Genomic DNA, 19,845 nt, shown 5'->3' with positions numbered 1-19,845 from the left:
ACACAACCATGAACCAGCTAGGTCACTACTTGGCCACAATTTTGTTGGTCGTCTAAATTCCGAAGAGAAGGAGCAAGTGGAAAAATGACAAAGAGTTGGGTTCCACCGAGAAAGATGTTGTTGACTTTGAAGGAAAACAATCCTTTAAACTTGACTACCATATCTCAGATTTATGGTGCTTGCAAGAGGTTAAAAAAATCCATCCGCGGGTCATTGACAGAAATGCAACACTTGTTGAAGAAGTTGGACGGTGACAAGTACGTCCACTTTGAAAGACATGAGCCTGGATCGGAAGTCATTAGAGATGTATTTTGGGCTCATCCAAATGCTATCAAACTGTTCAACACATTTCCATATGTAGTGATTATGGATTGCACATACAAGACAAACAAATATAAAATTCCCTTGCTTGAGATTGTTGGACTGACTTCCACAGATAAGACATACTCCATAGCCTTTTGCTACATTGTTAATGAGGGCACAGATGACTACGTTTGGGCACTGGAGTGTATGAAGTCTCTATTAGCTGATCAAGCCATGTTGCCTAAGGTGATTGTTACTGATAGAGATCTTGCCTTATTGAGTGCTGCTAAGCAAAACCTTCCCAACACTACCCATTTATTATGCTTGTGGCACATCAACAAGTGTGTTTTGGCAAAGTGCAAACTCTATGTTGGTACAGATGATTTTGCTGAATTGGTTATGGGGAAGTGGGGAGAGGTGGTGGATGCTGCAACAGTTGAAGAATTTGAAGTTAAATGGATGCAATTGTTTAATATGTGCAAGGACAAATACAGCAACTTTACCTCCTATTGTTCTACTACATGGTTGGTCCATAAGGAGAAATTTGCCAAGGCATGGACAAATCATGTGATGCACTTTGGAACAACAAGTAACAGGTACAAAAATTATATGAGCTTAATTTATGCCTTGTTATATGTTTTTCATTTGATAGATTGTTTACATTGGAGAGTTAATAAGATATCTATTTGTTGTTTGCAGGGCTGAGGGTGCACATGTCAGTTTGAAGAAGATGATGCGGGATTGCAAGGGTGACCTGACCACTTCTTGGGATGCGTCGCATAGTTCGCCCCCTCGAGAAGATGTGGACCCCACTTTTCTTTCCCTTTCCCTCCTCTCTCTGTGTTACAGCCAATGCCACCCTCTCCAAACCCTAACTCCATTTTCTGCAGCTCTCTCTTATACCGTTACGCATAGTAAACACCGTCTCGCCGGAGCGAAGTGGGCGATGGCCGGCGTAAATGAAACCGGCATGAGTGACCTGCCAGAGGAGATTCTAGCCAACGTGTTCTCCGCCGTGACAGACACCCGCACTCGGAACTCCCTCTCTCTGGTGTGCCGGAGCTTCCTCAAGTTGGAGCGCAAGACCAGAACCTCCCTCACGCTCCGCGGCAACGTATTTGACCTCCACAGTATCCCCACCTCCTTCCGCCATGTCACTCACCTCGACCTCTCATTACTCTCCCCGTGGGGCTACGAGCTCTTCCGCACCGACTCCGAGTCCCAACTCCCCACCGATTCCAAGCCCCAACTCCTTGCTCTCCGACTCCGCCGCGCCTTCCCTCACGTCGCCTCACTCACCCTCTACGCCCTCCTCCCGATCACGCTCCACCTCCTCCTACTTTCCTGGCCGGAGCTCCGCCGCGTTAAGCTCGTCCGATGGCACGAGCGCGCGCCCGCTGACCTCTTCAGAATCCGAATTCGACGGCCTCTTCGAGCATTGCCGGTCGCTCACCTCGCTGGACCTCTCCAGCTTCTACGACTGGAGCACCTGGAACCTCCTTTCGGCGCTGAAATCAAACCCGGTCACCACCGCGTCGATGCGGCGGCTGAATCTCCTTACGGCCTCGCTCAAGGAGGGTATCAAGTCGGTTGAAATTCAGGACATAACCAGAGCGTGCCCTAACCTGGAGCACCTCCTTCTGGCTTGCACCTTCGACCCGAAGCACAGTGGATATGTTGGTGACGAAACCCTCTTGGCCATCGCCTCGAATTGCCCCAAACTCACGCTTCTTCATCTCGGTGATACGGCGTCGTTGTCCAACCTTCGGGGTGATCCTGAGGACACTGGTGTGGACGCTAGGATTAGTGGTGCGGCTATGGTTGAGTTTTTCTGTGGTTTGCCTTTGCTTGAGGAGTTGGTTCTAGATGTTTGTAAAAATGTCAGAGACAGTTGTTTTCTGTTGGAAGTGCTTGGTACCAAGTGCCCCAAGTTGAGGGTGCTTCAGTTGCGGCAGTTTCAATGGATTTGCTTGGCAATTGGGCCGCAGCTTCATGGGGTTGCTCTATGTCAAGGGCTGCAGTCCCTGTCGATTAGCAACTGTGCTGACTTGACGGACAAGGGGTTGATTGTTATTGCGAGAGGGTGTTCGAGGCTGGTTAAGTTTCATGTGCAGGGCTGCAAGGGCATCATGGAGAAAGGCTTGAAGGCCTTGACTTGTTTGCTTCGCAGAACTTTGATGGATGTTAAGATTTCTTGCTGTTTGAACCTCAACGCATCCGCGTCTCTCCAAGCTTTGGAGCTCATTCGGGACCGGGTGGAGCGGCTTCATGTGGACTGTGTTTGGAGTGGCTTGAAAGAAACAAATGTTGACCTCAATAATTTGGAGGAATGTTTCTCTGATCTGAATGATGATGAATTCGTTGGTTGTTCTGGGAGTGTGGATTTGGAGGGGACAAGCCAAAAGAAGAAACAAAGATGCAGCTCTTCGTCATCATCAGAGGTTGAAAATGGTTACCAATGCAGCCGTAGCTGGGACAGGCTGCGATATCTTTCTCTTTGGATAGGGGTTTGTGATGTTTTAACTCCATTGCCAATGGCAGGGCTGGAGGATTGCCCCAATTTGGAAGAAATTCGTATACGGGTGGAAGGAGATTCCGAAGGGAAACCGGAACAACCAGAGAGCGGATTCGGCTTGAGCACTCTGGCTTGTTATCCTAAGTTATCTAAGATGCAGTTGGATTGTGGTGATACAACAGGTGCATGGTATGCATCCCAAGGGCATATGGATTTGACAAAGTGGGAGACATTCGTCTTGAATGGAATCAGCACCCTTAGTCTATATGAACTTGATTACTGGCCACCACGACGCAATGGTTCAGAGCAAAGGATTATCTCAAAACCAGCTGCTGGCTTGCTACAAGAATGTCAGACTCTGAGGAAACTTTTTATTCATGGATCGGCTGATGAGTATTTCATGAAAATTTTCCTCAAAATACCACATCTAAGGGACATCCAGCTGAGGGAGGATTATTATCCTGCACCAACGGAAAGTTCTTGTTGCTCCACTGAAGTTGAATTTATTAATCGTCGAGTCCGTGACTGAAAATATGATACTCATACTAAATTTGGTGGCTGAAAAACCTGGGAGTAAACAGTGGATTTTGTTCACCGGAGCATATGCTCACTTCTTTGGTTTATTTCTTTTTTGCTTAAACAAGTTTTTATTCTGTCTAATTCCTTTGTTGGTAACATTCCAGCAACCAAGGGGTCTCTCAGTTCTTAATTGTTCTCTCTTTGTCACACAATAGCATTTCTGGTGCAATCCCTTCAGATATTGGTGGTTGTTCACATGTTGAAGTACTTCACCTGCTCTCAGATTGGTTGCAAGCTAACATTCTGGTTCGGGGTGAAATCTCACACCTTTCTTGGTTAAAAAAGAGCTTAACTTGGGAAACAGTATGTTAAATAGTGATATCCCAGATGAAATCTCAAAATGTTCTGCTTTGACGTCACTTGTATTGGTCGCTACAGAAAATTTACCAAACTCTACCATGTTGAGCCTCTCTTCAAATTCATTGACAAGAAAAATTCTGGGTGGTTTTTCATTCATTTCTGGTTTGAAGTATTTGAATTTATCCAACAATAATCTTGAGGGTGAGATTCCAGAAATGCTCAGTTCTAGATTCCTTCAGTGTTTGCAATGGATGAGAGGCTATGCGGGAAGCCTTTGCATATAGAATGTGAAAATATGAGAAGGCGAAAGAGGAGAAGGATAATAGTCTTCATAGTCTAAGAATGGGAATGGAGGTGTGGATAATAATAGTCTTCATAGTCTTGCTTCTTTGGTTTATTTCTTGTTTTTAAAAAATAAAGTTTTATTCTATTACTTTCCAAGTGAGATTTAATTTTGGTCCATATTATCTTATTTTTAGGATTGTGGTCCTTACTTTTACAAATAGTTCTGGTTTGTGTTTGTTTCATAATTTCTCAATGGTTATATTATATCCCTAACAAAGGGCCATGTTGTCATGGGGCGTTTATTACAAGTTTTGGAATGACATTTCCTGAAATCTCATTATCAGAAATGTCATGAAAAATGTTTGGTTTCCATATATTATTCCTTAGAATGTTTCTGAAATTATTTAGTAAAAAAAATATAGAAAATATGTAGTGGAAGGTAATGTTGGTAGGAAATAACTTCCATTCCCATTCCTCTCTTTGACATGTGAATAAATTTATAGATATCATGTATAATTTGGATGCCTGAAAATCATATTTTCAAAATTTGTGCCAAAATACATAATGTTGCAATTCAAATCACATATTCCCCGAAACGATTTGAGATGTATTTGTAATAAACACCCTCTAGAAAGTGTTACTTGTTAATTAATTGCGAAAGCGATTAGGTCTGAAGTAAAGTAGGTCAGGTAAAATTACTCTAAAATTATTCATAAAAAAATTCAAAAATTAGGTTTGAAAAAAATAGGTTCCAAAACAATAAAAATATATGGTGAACAAAATTAAATTTGAGTAAAAAATGAAGACTTAAGTAAAACTTATATAAGCCCTTAAGTTTTTCATAGCATAACCAGTTACCTTCCTATCTGGAATAACAACATGGGACTCGTCGAGTCAGAGCTGTACTCCACTAGAATTCTTTTTTTTCATTGCAAAGAAAATATTCGACATGGAATGAATCATCATTCTCTCCTTGCCCTCAAATAGAGATGAGTTTTGCAGCACAAGGGTAACACAACAAGAGCATGTTTCATTTTTTGGCATGTCCTGAGTAAAAGAACAAAATTCACAGGAGTCTACAACATCAGCCGATAACACAATGTAACAACTCTACCCAAAGATTTCTATGTACAAAAGAGATGGATTGCATCAGCACAAGGAGTGTTCGATGTCCACCAAACGAGAAAGAATCTCATCACAACTCGGCCGCTCATGTGATTCTACCCAACAGTCTGCGCACAAAAAAATATACATAAACAGAAGTAATTAAGTTAAACCGGATGGGTCTAAGTTCTGCCATCAAAATGTGATACAGGGAAAGAAGTAGAACCTGAAATCAGCCTGCCTAGCGGGCCTTCAGGAATCTCTAATCTGGAACCTTCATTAGCAACAGAATAGACCACCTGATCATCAGCAGAGAAAAAATGAAAATTTTTCAATGCCTTGCACAACAGAAGTAAAAGTCATCAAGGAAAATGCACAAATCTGTTGAATATATTATACCCTTTCAGGTGGTACACCTTCCCATGGTCTGTTCAGGGTACAGAGCTCCCACATTATCACCCCAAAGCTAAAGATATCACATTTTTCAGAGAAAGGTTCATTTCGGATGAGTTCAGGAGCCATCCATTCTGGAGTTCCAGCTGACGAACAATCTCTCATGTTAGAATCTGTCATTATTCTTGAAAGCCCAAAGTCACAGATTTTCACTGTCCAATGCTTATTCACCAGACAATTTGCACTTTTCACATCACGGTGAACAATCTTCATGCGGTGTATGCACATCAATCCCCTATACACAACAAAGGTGTTCTCATCAGTTTTCATAGATCAAACGAAATCATTTCAATATGGGGAGACAAATTTACATCGAAATGAAGTAAAACAACCCCACCCAAATTATTTAATAGTAAAAATAAGAGGTAGCGCTAGAAATTTGTCTACACCGGCAGTGGTCTTACAAAACACAATTTCGATTCAACGTATAATGGCTTCACTGAAATGGTAGGTTATCTGGCATTTGATAACATGCAGTAGTAAAGCCTAAACCTTCTATTTAATAGTAAGTCTCAGTTATCTTTCATGATGGGGAAAGTCAGTCATTTTTCATTGTTCACTATGGATCACACCTGTCTCAATAAAGGACTGATGAAAAAAAAAAAACTTTTATCACCCTCTTCATCCAATTGGAAAAGAAAAAAAATAGGTCATGAAACACTGACAAATTGAATGGACAGGGACTTTATGATTTATTGGAAGAGGAAAAGATTTAATATGTAACATCTGTTTAGCATAAACGCCAGACATTGTGATAATTATGCATAACCTTAATCTTACTTGCATATGTCACGCAGCATCCTTAGTCTCCTCCGCCAACTGAGCTTTTTCTTTTGACCACTCAAATGTATCAAGTAATACAATGATCCCATCTCCATATATTCTGTGACCATTGACAAACGTGGAGGCTTCGTGCATGCACCAAGAAATAAGATAACTGCATACAGTTTCATCACTTAATAAATAACTAACAGATCAACTGGAAGGGTAAGTGCTGGAAGATATATTCTTGCAATCAAGCATTCAAGCCTGCATAGTATTATTTTCATACTCATGAGAATCGAAGATTTTACTATGAATCAGTAAAAGGAACCCATGCAGATTCACTTTAATTAATTACCATACCTAGGAAATAAAATATGCAAGATCAATGCAAAGCCATAACTATAAAAAAAAATAGTCAAAATGTTGGAGATTACCATTAGGATGTCGGAGTCGGCTGGAGGAAAACAAATACCAAATTCAAAAAAAGAGTCAGAAAATGTTGGATAGAAGAAGTCAGACAAACAGAATATAAACAACCAGCTACCTCAGAATAGATATCTCATTGCAGAAATCTTCCATATTTTCAGCAGTTAAATCTTGCTCCAGAAAAACCTTGATAGCAACATCTGTGCCGTTCCATACACCACGGAAGACTTCTCCAAAGAAGCCTGAAAAAGAATAATATATCAATGGTCAAGTAAAAATTTCATCATAAATCATCCCTCAAGCACAATCGCTTGATATAGCAATATGCCACAGACTACAAGCCACAAACATGCCAAATGGACTATATATTTTTCTAAAGCCCAATAACAGTTCTGCCTAAAATTGCATCGCAAACATATATGCCAACTAAATAAACCAAACTACTTTCTGACAACGTATATCACCTCCAGATATTCCTTTCTTGTACCTCCAGAAACATAAAATCAAGTGTTTGAAGGTAACTTAAACACCAAGGCAATCATACATACAAAAAGCTTGTTCCAAAGGTTTTACAGTACAGCATTGAGAAACAGATGATTACCAGCCCCTAAATTACGAAACACACATTAAAGTAGTTGCAAGGGATTATAGCCTTGGAAGCTGCAACAATCCGTTTTACATGACCTTGATAAGGAACATGTAGTTGCAACAACCCGGACATATGTTTGGTCGGCGTAATCGGAGAAAGCTGCAACAATCCGTTTTACATATCTCCGTTTTATAGCCTTGTTACCCCACGTTTAAATAAAGCAAGGAAGAAGAAAAGCACATCCGTAAGCTATAGTATCCTTCTATCATGTTAAAAACAGAACATTTTGGTTTATTCAACAGAACTTCTTTCTTTGATCTAGGCCGATTCAAATTTCATTATCCAGAATTCCTGATCTCTTTTGCAAGTATATCTTTACGGAACACTTTGCATTTATGATGTGTCCTCATCACTTATGCCCAGGCCATATTTGACAAATACTTATGGCGGATGGCAGAATATTGGCCATGGCGGCTTGCCAGAATTCCGCCGTGGCGGATATTTGACAACAATGGTCCTACTACATGTACCTCAATAATTTTGAGTTATACCACGAGCTGTAACCCCCTATAATTTCTTAGCAAACACATCATTCGGTATTTTAATGATTCATTATAAAACACATCACTATCAATCCCATTCTCACAAATTCACCATCTTAAACTAGAGTCAGGATACTAAAAATCAAATGTCTCAACAATCATCCTCAACAAAAGCACACTGAATATATATAAAATAAATATAAAACAAACAACAGTCAAAGTTGCATTATCCAGAAAAAGAACAAGCCAAACATTTAGCAGCATAAAGAATGAAATTGGTCTAAAGTAATTAAACAGTAAATGATGAGAAGCATGGTTGTTCCAAGCAGTTTAAATTATGAATTGAAAGAGATAGTTAAAAATGCTAAAAATGGTCGTAAAAATTAAAAAATGATAAAAATGGTAGTAGTAGTAGTAGTAGTAGTAATAACATGATTACCTAATTTAATTTTTTTTTCCTTGTGTATTGATCGTTTAATTAGGATTTATTTCTCTAAGAATTCCATAGGCAGGATTTCTTTAATCATTATGTTTGATTAGTTGTATGATTCCTTATTAACTGATTTTCTAACTTTGATTTCTATATTAACATTATTATTTTATTTCTTTCCAATTTCCCATTACACTACTTCCTTGACTGAAAGTCTGAAACTGAACATCACTTCCTTTTTCTGCCCAACTTCTTATTCTTTTAAGTATTACTACAATTAAATGATGTCCACATTCCTAGACTACCCCACGCCTGGAAATTGGCGACATCAAAAAGTAGGAGAAATTATTTAATACAGACTGTTTCATAAGGCTCTCGGACTAATTTTCCAATTAAAAACCAAATACCGGTAAAACTAGGGATTTCCCGAGTGGCTAGGATAGCTCTGGATTTGATCTGTCACAAACTTGACACAGATCTGTCACTACCCAACACAGAAATGTAGAAACCGAGTCCCATAAAGAGACGTTGCATGATTTAGAAAATCATCTCTGCAATTCAATGGCAGCTCTTAAACTTTTACACAATTTGTATCTCATGCCATATGAATGATGTCTACTCGCCGTATCTGCAAACAATAATTCATGTGATTATGATAACCATGAGAGGTGGTACTTACCAATCCCTACACGAGTTCCAACAGTTATCTCTGAGAAATCAATATACCATTCCTCATATGCTAGTAGGGGTCTATTATTGAACATCGGGGATTCAAGTACTTTATTCCAAGTCGATTCTGTCTCATCATTCACTCCATATCTTGAAGGCCCACTTCTCTCAGAAGCTTGACCTCTATAGTTCTGTGGCGAAGACGGCAACGACATTGCTTTTTGCGAAGTTCCTTGGTCACACTGATGAGAATATAAGGCCAACCTTTCATTATGACCATCAGGATGAGAATTTGGCACCTGCCATTGCAGAATGAGAATCATATGTAGAACATGAAAGATATCTAAATATAACCAATAAGCAAATCAGCCCTCTAACTCTCAAAAAGAAAGGGAAAATGTGAACTCCATGCTTTAAAACAATATCTAATCAAACTTTCAGAAAACCAAGTCCATGTTAACACTAGAATCATTGTCATAAACCAGCTACTCCAAAAGCCTAGGTTTGTTTTTTTGAAAGACACAAGCTTAAGTTGCTCGGTGAAAAAATGTGAATGGTTTCATATAATATTTCCAACACGCCCACTCACGCAAGAGACAATTAAGCTTGAAATATGGACAATGCACAAGTCCACCAACCTTATGCTGAAATTTAACTTCTTATAGAACAATGGGAGAAACAATGATAGAACTCCAAGTCACATGCTCATAGAAGTTCTGATACAATGTCATGAACCAATTGTCCCCAAAGCTTAAGTTGTTGGGTGAAGACATCATGAATGGTTTTTATATCAGTACTTCATGTGTTCATGAGCTTTTGGCCCACCATGGAGGACTAAAACCAGATGTCTTTTGTACTTTATAAGGGTTAAAAATAATATTTTTAGTAAAAACGGAAATCAAATAATACAAATTTTACTATTTTTCAGAGACGAAAAAACATACTTAACCTTATATGATTTCCAACAATCACCAATCATGAAAAACAAAACAGGAAATTCAATACAACCTAGAATTTTAAATGGGCTGGGATTGGAAGGCCAACCTGATGCAGGACGCACTAGCCCAAATGAAGAGCAAGTTTAAAACTAATTTGTCTCAATATTCTGGCTTAGACAAAACTATTTACAGTTCTTAGAGTTAGTAAGTGTTACTTTTTGACTTAGATTGATAGAAATATAATATAAAACCATCGATGTGTCTTCAGTAACAGCTATGGGATAGTCAGCTCATGATATAGTATTAAATTATTTATGATCAAATGGTCTAAAATTCAATCTTTGCTTGCCCCCATTCTTCTAATCAGTAATTAAGTTTCAGCATGAGGTACAGTCCACAATGTCCCACGACCTTCAAAAGCAAAGGGCTCTTGCATGAAGGGGCATGTCAGAAATATAATATAAGCCATTCATATGTCTTCACCTTACAACCTAAGCTTTTGATATAGATAGTATGACATTAGTCATAAGGAATGTCATAGTGACAGTTTTGTGTTTGTTGTATTTCCTAGTCTGGGATAGCACTTGGATCAAAGGGGAAGTTCTGTGTTTATTGTATTTCCTGGTCTAGTATTGCACTTGGGTTTTGTTTATGCTATTTAGGCGTTACTGAGTTTTGTTTGAATCTATAAATCTCCCTCATGGGTTTAGCATTAGTATAGACTAGAGTCTCAATCCTTATAGAATTAGGATTTTAATATTAGTGGGATAAATTACAGAAGGTCTATTTAAATGGCCGGAGTGCATTCCTTTACATGGGGTAAAAACAGCCTTTAAAGAACAGCATATAGCTCTTTCTAGATTGTGTGATGCCTAGGTTCATTTCTTATTCTAGATTTATACTCTGTTTTATGTAATTAACCCATGGTACCCAGATGTATTTTTATTTGGCAGGCATCACTTATACCAGATCAAAACCATCTTTCAATTTTTCAGTACATTGCATAATCTTCCCTAAGTATTTGAATTTTCTTCGAATACAAATCACTCAGATAAGAACTGTCTCTATAAGAAATTGCAAGTAAAAGATTTTGGGTGACAGAAAAAACTCTGGAAATCATTATGGAGCGGAAAATATTAAAAGAAACAAAGCAAAAGATAAGACAAACGTAGAGAAATTTCCATCAGACAACAGCCAAGTCAACTATAAGGGTTTGGTTGGAGTAAAATGGAGAATATTTCAAAGGGGAGGAGAATGGAGGAAGCCCAAGTCCCTCCTCACTCAATTTGGCTCCCCTCCAATATTTGAGAGATTTAGAGGGGAGAGAGGATGAGTTTAAAAAATTACTCATACATTGACTCAAATATACTTTCCACTAAGGGTATAAAAGTAAATTAGGTTCAAAATCCCTCACATCGCTCCTCTCAACCAAAGAGAATGTCTAGTTAAAATCCCTCTCCCCCCCTTCTTTAAACCAAAAACTGCATAAAGAAATCTGCAAACCACAAAAAATGATTTTCAAGAAACAGATGAGGAGAGAAATGTGAGTCTGTCAACAAAATGAAGGGTACAAATTCATCAGGACTATCAAAACACTAGGTGAAAGATATAGTTTAGAAGAAAGATATAGAGAATTGTTCAATGAGATGCTGAAAGATGCACAGACATAGAAAGAAGGTTTAAATAATATCACACTCCTCTGTTACCAAAATAATGCAGACATACATTTTTCTGAAGATTTGCATCAGTACTTCTGTTGTTTGGAGAATGGGAGAATGAGTTATCATCCCCTTGTTCTCTCAGAAGACGATTTTGCTTTAGTGTTTCATTCATTGCCCGTACAGCCCTACAGTGAATAATCATGTGTTATCACAACATTCAAACAACTTATAAATCAGCAAACAAACAAGACAATACACAATTAAAACAACAAAACAACGCACTTCGAAAATTGGGAAAAAAGTATCATTAATGCACTTGACAAAAGTATGTATTACAATCATGCATTGTCTGCACAAGTTATCTAGCATAAAGCAGGAAAATATAAAATAATAAGCTTCCACTCATTATAATCGATCAATTTACTTCATTTTGAGGCTGAGTTATAAACTTATACAAGAAAAGGTTAACTGATCAAGCAATGGTGACCCAATGTATCTCCTATTCAAATAGAAGTAATGGAGAAGTGTACATGGCACAAGAATAACGAATCCCCTTAAAACAGAGAGGGGGGGGGGAGAACTAACACAATCTAATAGAAAAAAGTTCATCTTTCTTATCAAATAAAGACAACCCTTGACAATGAGCTTTTAGGTTCAATCCTTCACTTACACTAGGTTGACCCTACCCAGGTTCTTGCACCTCCAATGCACTAAAACAAGTCTGCTCTATAAAGGTTGAGGATGTAAACATCTGACTAGAAATACTTGCATTACACTCGAGCCAAATGCACCCGGCTTCAGCTAAGAGCAAACTACAAAGTGAAGTGCCTAGGTTCTAACAGTGAGCGATCTAGGGACAATCAGATATACTATGCAACCTTAACTACGTAAACAGAGAGAGTTTCAGTGATCAGAACCCATTGTCACAAGGGAGCAGCATTTCACAAAGCTCAACTTTTAACAGGGTCAATTTAATTACATTATAAGCAATTTCATTTGCCTCTGGTTGTAAAAGAACAAAAGAACTGACAGAAGATCCCAAAAAAAGCCACCAATGAATAATAGGATGAAGTAACCAACTTGCATGTAAGGAGTAAAAGAGTTACAATGCAGGAACCATAGCAAAGAGAGAAAAAATGCAATGCCATAAACCATGTAACTAACTCCTGAGTTGGCAAGGGGTGGGAATTGGGAGAGGATTCTTTTGGAAAGGGTTTAATACCTAGTGGCGGCATGAGTGAGGAGGTAGGTTTAAATTAGTTGGGACATTTGGGAGACTGGACACTCTCCCCTTGCCTAGACTACTTCATTAATCATCGTTTTTTTCTGTACTCATGTTTAATGTTCTAGTACCCAGGAACTGTTATCACCTACAGGCCTGGAATCAGCTATTAATGCACTAATTTTTTTGTGTCATCTCTATATTCCTGGTATCTATCAGAATTACAGACAACTTCATATGGCAAAAGCTGTTATGTTTTGTCCACAAATAAATCACATCCAGCAACAAAATGCCAAGAGATGTTATGCTTACAATAACCTATAGTGGCCGAGTCTTATGAATCTCTACTTTCTAAATATAAATAACTTGTCCTGACCTAAGCATTTCTAATCATTCATGAGACCCAACAGAGTCTGTTGTTCTACTCATGAGACAGTTAATAGTTTCAAATCAGTAGCAGAAAATGTTGCTTAACCAACAGATAAGTGAATGAAAAAAGCAAACCAGCCCTCCTAAACCTGAACAACCAAATACAGAATATAAAATTAAAGAATAAAGTGAATAACTTGGACAAATAAAAAGTTGATTAACTAGATACCTGCACAAGAACATGTTCAGAAAACAGAATGATCCAAGGAAACATTCACCTTTAACATATCCAGGAACTGGCACGGGCATGCATATGTCCACAAGGAATCATGTGGAAGAAAAATAGATAAAAAAATAGAAAAGAAGCAATCCACTCAAACATGTCAAAGACAACAGAATGCACTGTGGACAGCAAACTTCATCATGAAGCAAATATAAATCTACAAGCATCTTAGATGAACCATCAACCTTACGATATCATCACCAATCTCTGGTGTAATGCTGATGCTTCTTCTTCGTATCCTACGAGGTTCTAATGAGGACGCACCATCTGACCTATAGCTGGATCTGAGAAATGGATAAACTCATCTCATAAATCATAGATAAGAAAATAATCATGGGATGATAAAGTACAAAGACAAAAACAATATGCTATTTGATTCCACAAATGCTCATAAGTCATAGCAGACAGTGAACAAGTTAGAAGTAAATGTCAGCCAACAAAATTTATCTTCCTTAAAATCCCATCCCATTTAACAAACCTACTTGAAGAGGGAGATAGACGGACTCGCATTGCATTAAGGAATGTAATCAGTGTTTATATGAAAACAAGATCTGAAAAGCAAGATCAGCCCACAACAATGACGTCCCTAGTCCACTATAACATTTAGAGTGGTGATAATTAAGGTGATTATAACTTAGTGTTTTTTTTTTAGTGTTAGGCATGTACAATTTTGATGGCACCTCTTTACTCTTGGACTGACACACACTGCACGTGAAGATATTAAAGATTAAAGCGCGAAGTTACCCAAAGTTTCTAACAAAATTGTCACAACTTTACAATATTCTGTGGCATGTATTAAAATGCAGATAATTACAATATCAAATCTGCAGATTCCATGGCTCAAATGGATTTCCACACAAACCAAAAAGTGCTGTAATATCAGAAATTTGTCTCTGAATTTCATCACAAATTTTCTCATCAAAGAGCTTGATGCCTTGATTACATCCCATGTAGCACATCATCTGATGAGTTTATTAGCAAGTACTTTCCACTCAGAACATAGCAACGACCCAAAAAGAAAAAGTAATGACCAGGTAATGACAAACAATAATATTTGCAAAAACATGTAAGGCCTTAAACTTAATAAAGCATAGTATAAGTTAAATATTAAGGGATCATAAAGGTATAAACCTTGATGTGGCCTGGTCATCAGCAAATTCTCTGAAAGCTTTCCTATCACCACTAAGTAAGGACCGTGCACGGGCTCGATATGAGGGATGTTCTGGACTGCAAAACCCAAAATATTTCAAACACAAGAAGACAGGCAAAAAATTTGAAGTTTAGAAGTTCACAATTTGGAGATCATCTATATACCTGCCACTAAATGTTAAATGAAAAGATATACATATATCAATTAGGAACACAAAATTGCTAAGTTCTAGCCAGAAATATTCGGAAAAAAGCTCCTACATAGGGAGCAAGTAAGCGTGTCTCCAGTCTTGAATTTTTAAATGGTGAATCTGTTACTTGTTTACCTTAGGGATAAGCTCGGATTATAGGAACATTTCAAAATATTCCAAACACTAAAGGCTGACCATAAATTTTAAATTCTTAAGCTATGTTGTTCAATTTGGAGGTCTTTTAGACACCCTTGCCAGTTGCCGCTAAATACACAAAATGATATCATATACAAGATCAGTTAGAAAGACCAAACTGGTATATCTTAGAATGAATGTGAGTTTTTTTTTTTGGGGGGGGGGGGGGTATTGCAATTTAGCATACAGGAATACCTCTTTGACCAATTGAAAGCGTTCTGGAACCAAAAAGCAAGCACAAAGGTACACAGGAACACGAAATAAAACATCACAATGAATGACTTAATAATACACTAGTATCATCAATAAAGTTCTTACAGAATGTATTCCCATCGATACGACCATTAAATGAGCAGAGACTAGTAATTGATCAGGGATTCTGAAGTATAAATACATTAAATACCAATAAATAATTAAAAGTCAGCTCTTATGAGGATCCGATGGTATAATTAATTTATGGGCGAGTCTGACAATTTATACAGCATGTAACAGTCGCAGTCAGCACCATTCAACGGCATCTAATATCTAATATCACAACAAAGAAGGTATGCAAGCAAAGCAGTTTGATAGGAACTAGAAATTTTATAGCAGAAGAACTAAGATAAACCAGAGGTACGATTTACACACAAACCAGAAAACCAAAAAAAGAAGCCATAGAACTTGAAGGGTCTGCAACTTCCCTGCCAAAAGGCCCCAAGAACCCACTCAATGACTTGTTCCCCCTTTCCCTCAGTTCCCCTTCATTTTTATCTTCTCTTCTAACCCTTGCCCCCTCCTTTTGCCCTCTTTGCCATGTAAGCAATGCATTTACCTACCCCAATCCAAGTCCTTCATCTGCCCCTTTTCCATTTTTAAGAAACACTACTTAGCTCCTCGGAACATCAGAGTCAGACCAAGTAAAATTTCATTCTCAGTTTCTTCACTTAAATTCTGACAACTATTTTTGCTCTAATCATCATTTTGCAGTGCTAGTGAATGACTAAACTTAGTGCTGTCATCTCATGCTACATCCAAAATCATTCTATTAAGTCGTATATGCATTGCTTTTGAAAGTCAGAATGGTTAGAGTTAGACTGTTACCAAACATTCACATTCCGAAGCCATGGAATCCCTAATCAGACATAAGTGTCTACCTAAGTCTAAACTGGCAATACTAATGACAATATAATGCCAATATGACAAATACTATTCACTATTTCTCCTGATAACGTTTTTTTCTCCCGCCATTTATCAGTCTGGAACCGGATAAAGCATGTCATGTCTAAAGTGTAAAATCTATAAAATATTTCAAAGAAATCCACCTATGTTGCTTCCAAGAATCATGTAAAGTGTAAATGCAAAAATTTCAAGCAAGGCAAAGATGAAAATTGTGATAGAGCAATAGTAAATTTCACAAACACAGACCAGGACAATTATTTTCTCAAAATATTATAATGAGAAACATTCCAAATCTGGAAAGAGTAGTAATTGAAGAGCGCAGAAAATATATTCTATCGGATTGCTTGTTCTTGCCAACAATATCAACAGCTATGCCTTGTAGTGTCAAATAGTCTAGGCTATATTCCAACAACAGTATAAACCTTCACACACTGACAGAGACCAATAGTAGAAGAGCAAACCAGAGGCAAAAAAAGACTCATACTGCTGTCCACGACAAGTTAAAGTCTTTAAACACCAGATTAACCGAGAAAAGTTTCTATGCACCGTGATCGATAAGGTAACAGAAACTATGATTATGAATAATACAGATCATGTGTACTTAACCTAACCCTAATATAGGCATGTTCATATCAACCTAAAACAAAAAGGAATTATGAATAACCTTGAACTAGCTGTCCTCTGTTCAGCAATGACCTTTCTCCGATTACGCCGACCAAATGCAGTTGCAATGTTGGGTTCACTATGAGATAAACTGAGATAATTGACAAAAATGTTTTAACAAGAAATAGTTGGTAGCGTACATCTTTTACAAATTCTAGTCAAAATAAGTTTCACAAGTTCAAAAATGTTGACCCTGACAAGAGAAAAACTATTAAGTGAACAAAAAAAAGATCATCTGCTACTGAAATGAAAACAATGGGAAAAGCCAACTGGAACATCTGGATAAGGAATGGAAAGTATTACCTCAAACAACTATTTGATCGTAACATCATGTTTCTCAAGGAAAGGCCTGACGCATTTGAAGACATTTCAAATTTTTTATGGAATTGGAGGTTTTCCTCCTTCTCAGCACTATTCAGAGGGGACAAAGAAGACAAAAACCAATCAATTGACAACTGTTGCAGCTGGAAGAAAAGCTATAAAAGATAGAAGCCCTATTAGTTTTGTACCTATAATCTTACAATTCACTTCTTTTTGAGAAAGAAAGAAAGTTATATTTGACCCAATATTCAGTTTAAGACCACCTTGACATTATTTAGTAAATGCATTATCAGAAGTTGAAGGAAAGACATACACGTTTTATGACACTTTTGGGCCTCCTAGTTTCACTAAACTCTATTTTTACACCTCTTATTTTCGTCGGCAACACCTGTTATTTTCATCGGCAACTACATTATCAACTGATCGTCTGATCCTCATCAGTTTGATGCTGATGTGGTCATGCTGTTTTGCCAAAATGGCATAAAATATCATGATGATGCTCTCTTTGTTATTGAATTTGCTGACTTGGAGATTACACGGCACAATATCACATCGATAGAAAAAAGTGTGACGTCAACATTAACAAGAGAACTTAATTGCAGCAATTTAATAACCACAATGACAACATTGTATAATAAAAATTTGGGGGACCAAAATCGAAAATTGAAGGGAACAAAAGTGTAATCAAGACCAGGCAAGTGAGCAACAATTTTTAAACATATTTGTACTAACCTCTCCGGAACTCCAAATAAAGGACTGTTTGGTTCTAATGGTGAATCACAGGAATCATTTTCTGCTGAATCACTCTCTCCTGCTGCGGAAATATGAGTCATAAGAACTGCCTTGGTTGATCTTGGTAACAATTGGCCCGGAAATCGCATTAAGTCAACCAGCATTTCCACCGAATTTAACACAACTGTCACAGACATATGCTTGTGTGAATCTCCACATCCAATAGCCCCTTCATTTGGCAAGCCCTGACAAAACGAATGATTGTACAAAACATATCCTTCAGAAATCAGATAAGATGACAAACAAAATGAACAATAATTATAACAAACAAAGCTCTTAACCCACTTGGTGAGAAGAGGGTAGAAAACTAGTAAACAGCTCTGAATATTTACAATTACCATTAATTATTTTGATAAAAGCATTGTAAATTTGTAAGTACATTGATAAATTAATAAACTTGCAGGCAAGTGTATAAGTGTATTCTGTGCATGGAAGAAGCAATAGAGCCTACCAACAAAAAACAGAGCTTACCACCATGAGCCTACTTTCAAGCCCTACAGTATCAGCTAATACTTTGAATAAGATAGCCCGAGGACGGCATGAACCATGCTTTATTTGCCCCAACATCTGGACAAGTCGATTCTCAAACATGTGAGGCGTTTCATCTAGTGCAGCTTTTGCTGGACTTTCCACATTGGGTCGCTTATAAAAATCAGAAACCTGTACAAACATAGAGATCAAAATAAATGCAAAAGACCTCTAACTAAGCTTAGAAAATAAACTAAAAATAAAAGGAGGCACTTAAAACAAAGTCCAATTCCCAATACATGATTGATCTAATCCCTGTAATGCCCATCAACCGACTCATAACTAACAATTATAAGGAATTGGTTTCTTTAAAAACAAAGTTAAGGCGGACTAAAATCAGAAAGAAAAAAATATCAAGGCAAATAAAAATAAATTAACTCATTCCTTGAAAAGTCTATAGTATGACTATTTTAAAATTAGTTGACAATATAATTGAGTAGTTGCATTATTTGAAACAGTATGCATTGAAATTATAGAACACATCCCTGTACAATGAAAAGTTAACATACCAACGATGACAATGAAGCAACAATGATACACTAGGATATCCTTATTTACATAAAACAAGAGCTAAGCAATAAGATATAGTAAAATACATACTAATCCAGCTATCTTCTTAATTATTGCAGCTGGGTTTGAGTTTAATCCTTTGACTAATGTCACAATCAGTTGCTTCACCATGGATAGCTTCTTATCTTTCTCTAAATCCACAAGAATGACATCAGCCCTTAAACCCTCTCCACCCAGAGCATGAAGCTCATCCAAGGTAGGAATACTATCAAAACGTTCCTTGAGTCTTGTCTCCTGCACATTATTAAATTAATTAGCAACAGTAAAATGAGTCGGAAAAGTCATTACAGCAAGAACCAGGATACTGCAACAAAGTCAAACGATACATGTATTATCCATGAATGGGTAGAGGTTATTGAGAAGTGATGGAAACCCAAAACAGAAAATAGAACTGAAAGCAATGAAACAGTAATCAGGATTGTTTATTGATGAATTGGAAATCGTTACAGAGAAGGAAAAGCCTTTCCTAGACTGACCAGAGCCAAGCTCCTATAGGAAGCTATTGCTTCCTACCCATTACTACACGCTCAATGATTCCAGAAAATCCCCTCTCTACCTCTCACTACCTTCCTTATATTATGGAATGGATTACAATCCTACCTCCCCTCTCTCTCACCAGCTGTGCTGTTAGTTAGTTACTACTCCCTTTGTCCCTTTTGCCCCTTCTAGAGTATACCTTCCACTCTTTGGGCTTCGACCCCACATGGACTAATGACTCACTTGGGCCAGCTGCTGGATCATAGTTCCTAACAATGCCGCCGTCTGAACTCACAACCTTGTCCCCAAGGTTGAAGTTTGGGTATAAACTCATGATGGTGAGGGCATCCTCCCAGGTAGCCTCCTCA

General features: G+C 37.8%; 1 pseudogene across 1 annotated transcript; it reads left to right on the top strand.

Annotated features, from left to right (window-relative positions):
* Window positions 1–1,249: 1,249 nt before the first annotated feature.
* On the top strand, window positions 1,250–4,227 carry LOC130742506 (F-box/LRR-repeat MAX2 homolog A-like; annotated as a pseudogene). The gene has a single exon (XR_009021171.1). The product of XR_009021171.1 is annotated as an F-box/LRR-repeat MAX2 homolog A-like (transcript).
* Window positions 4,228–19,845: the final 15,618 nt, after the last annotated feature.

Source organism: Lotus japonicus, chromosome 3 (assembly GCF_012489685.1).
Source record: "Lotus japonicus ecotype B-129 chromosome 3, LjGifu_v1.2".
NCBI lineage: Eukaryota > Viridiplantae > Streptophyta > Magnoliopsida > Fabales > Fabaceae > Lotus > Lotus japonicus.
Note: the sequence above shows the minus strand (reverse complement) of the source record. Positions and strands in the feature narration are given on the sequence as shown.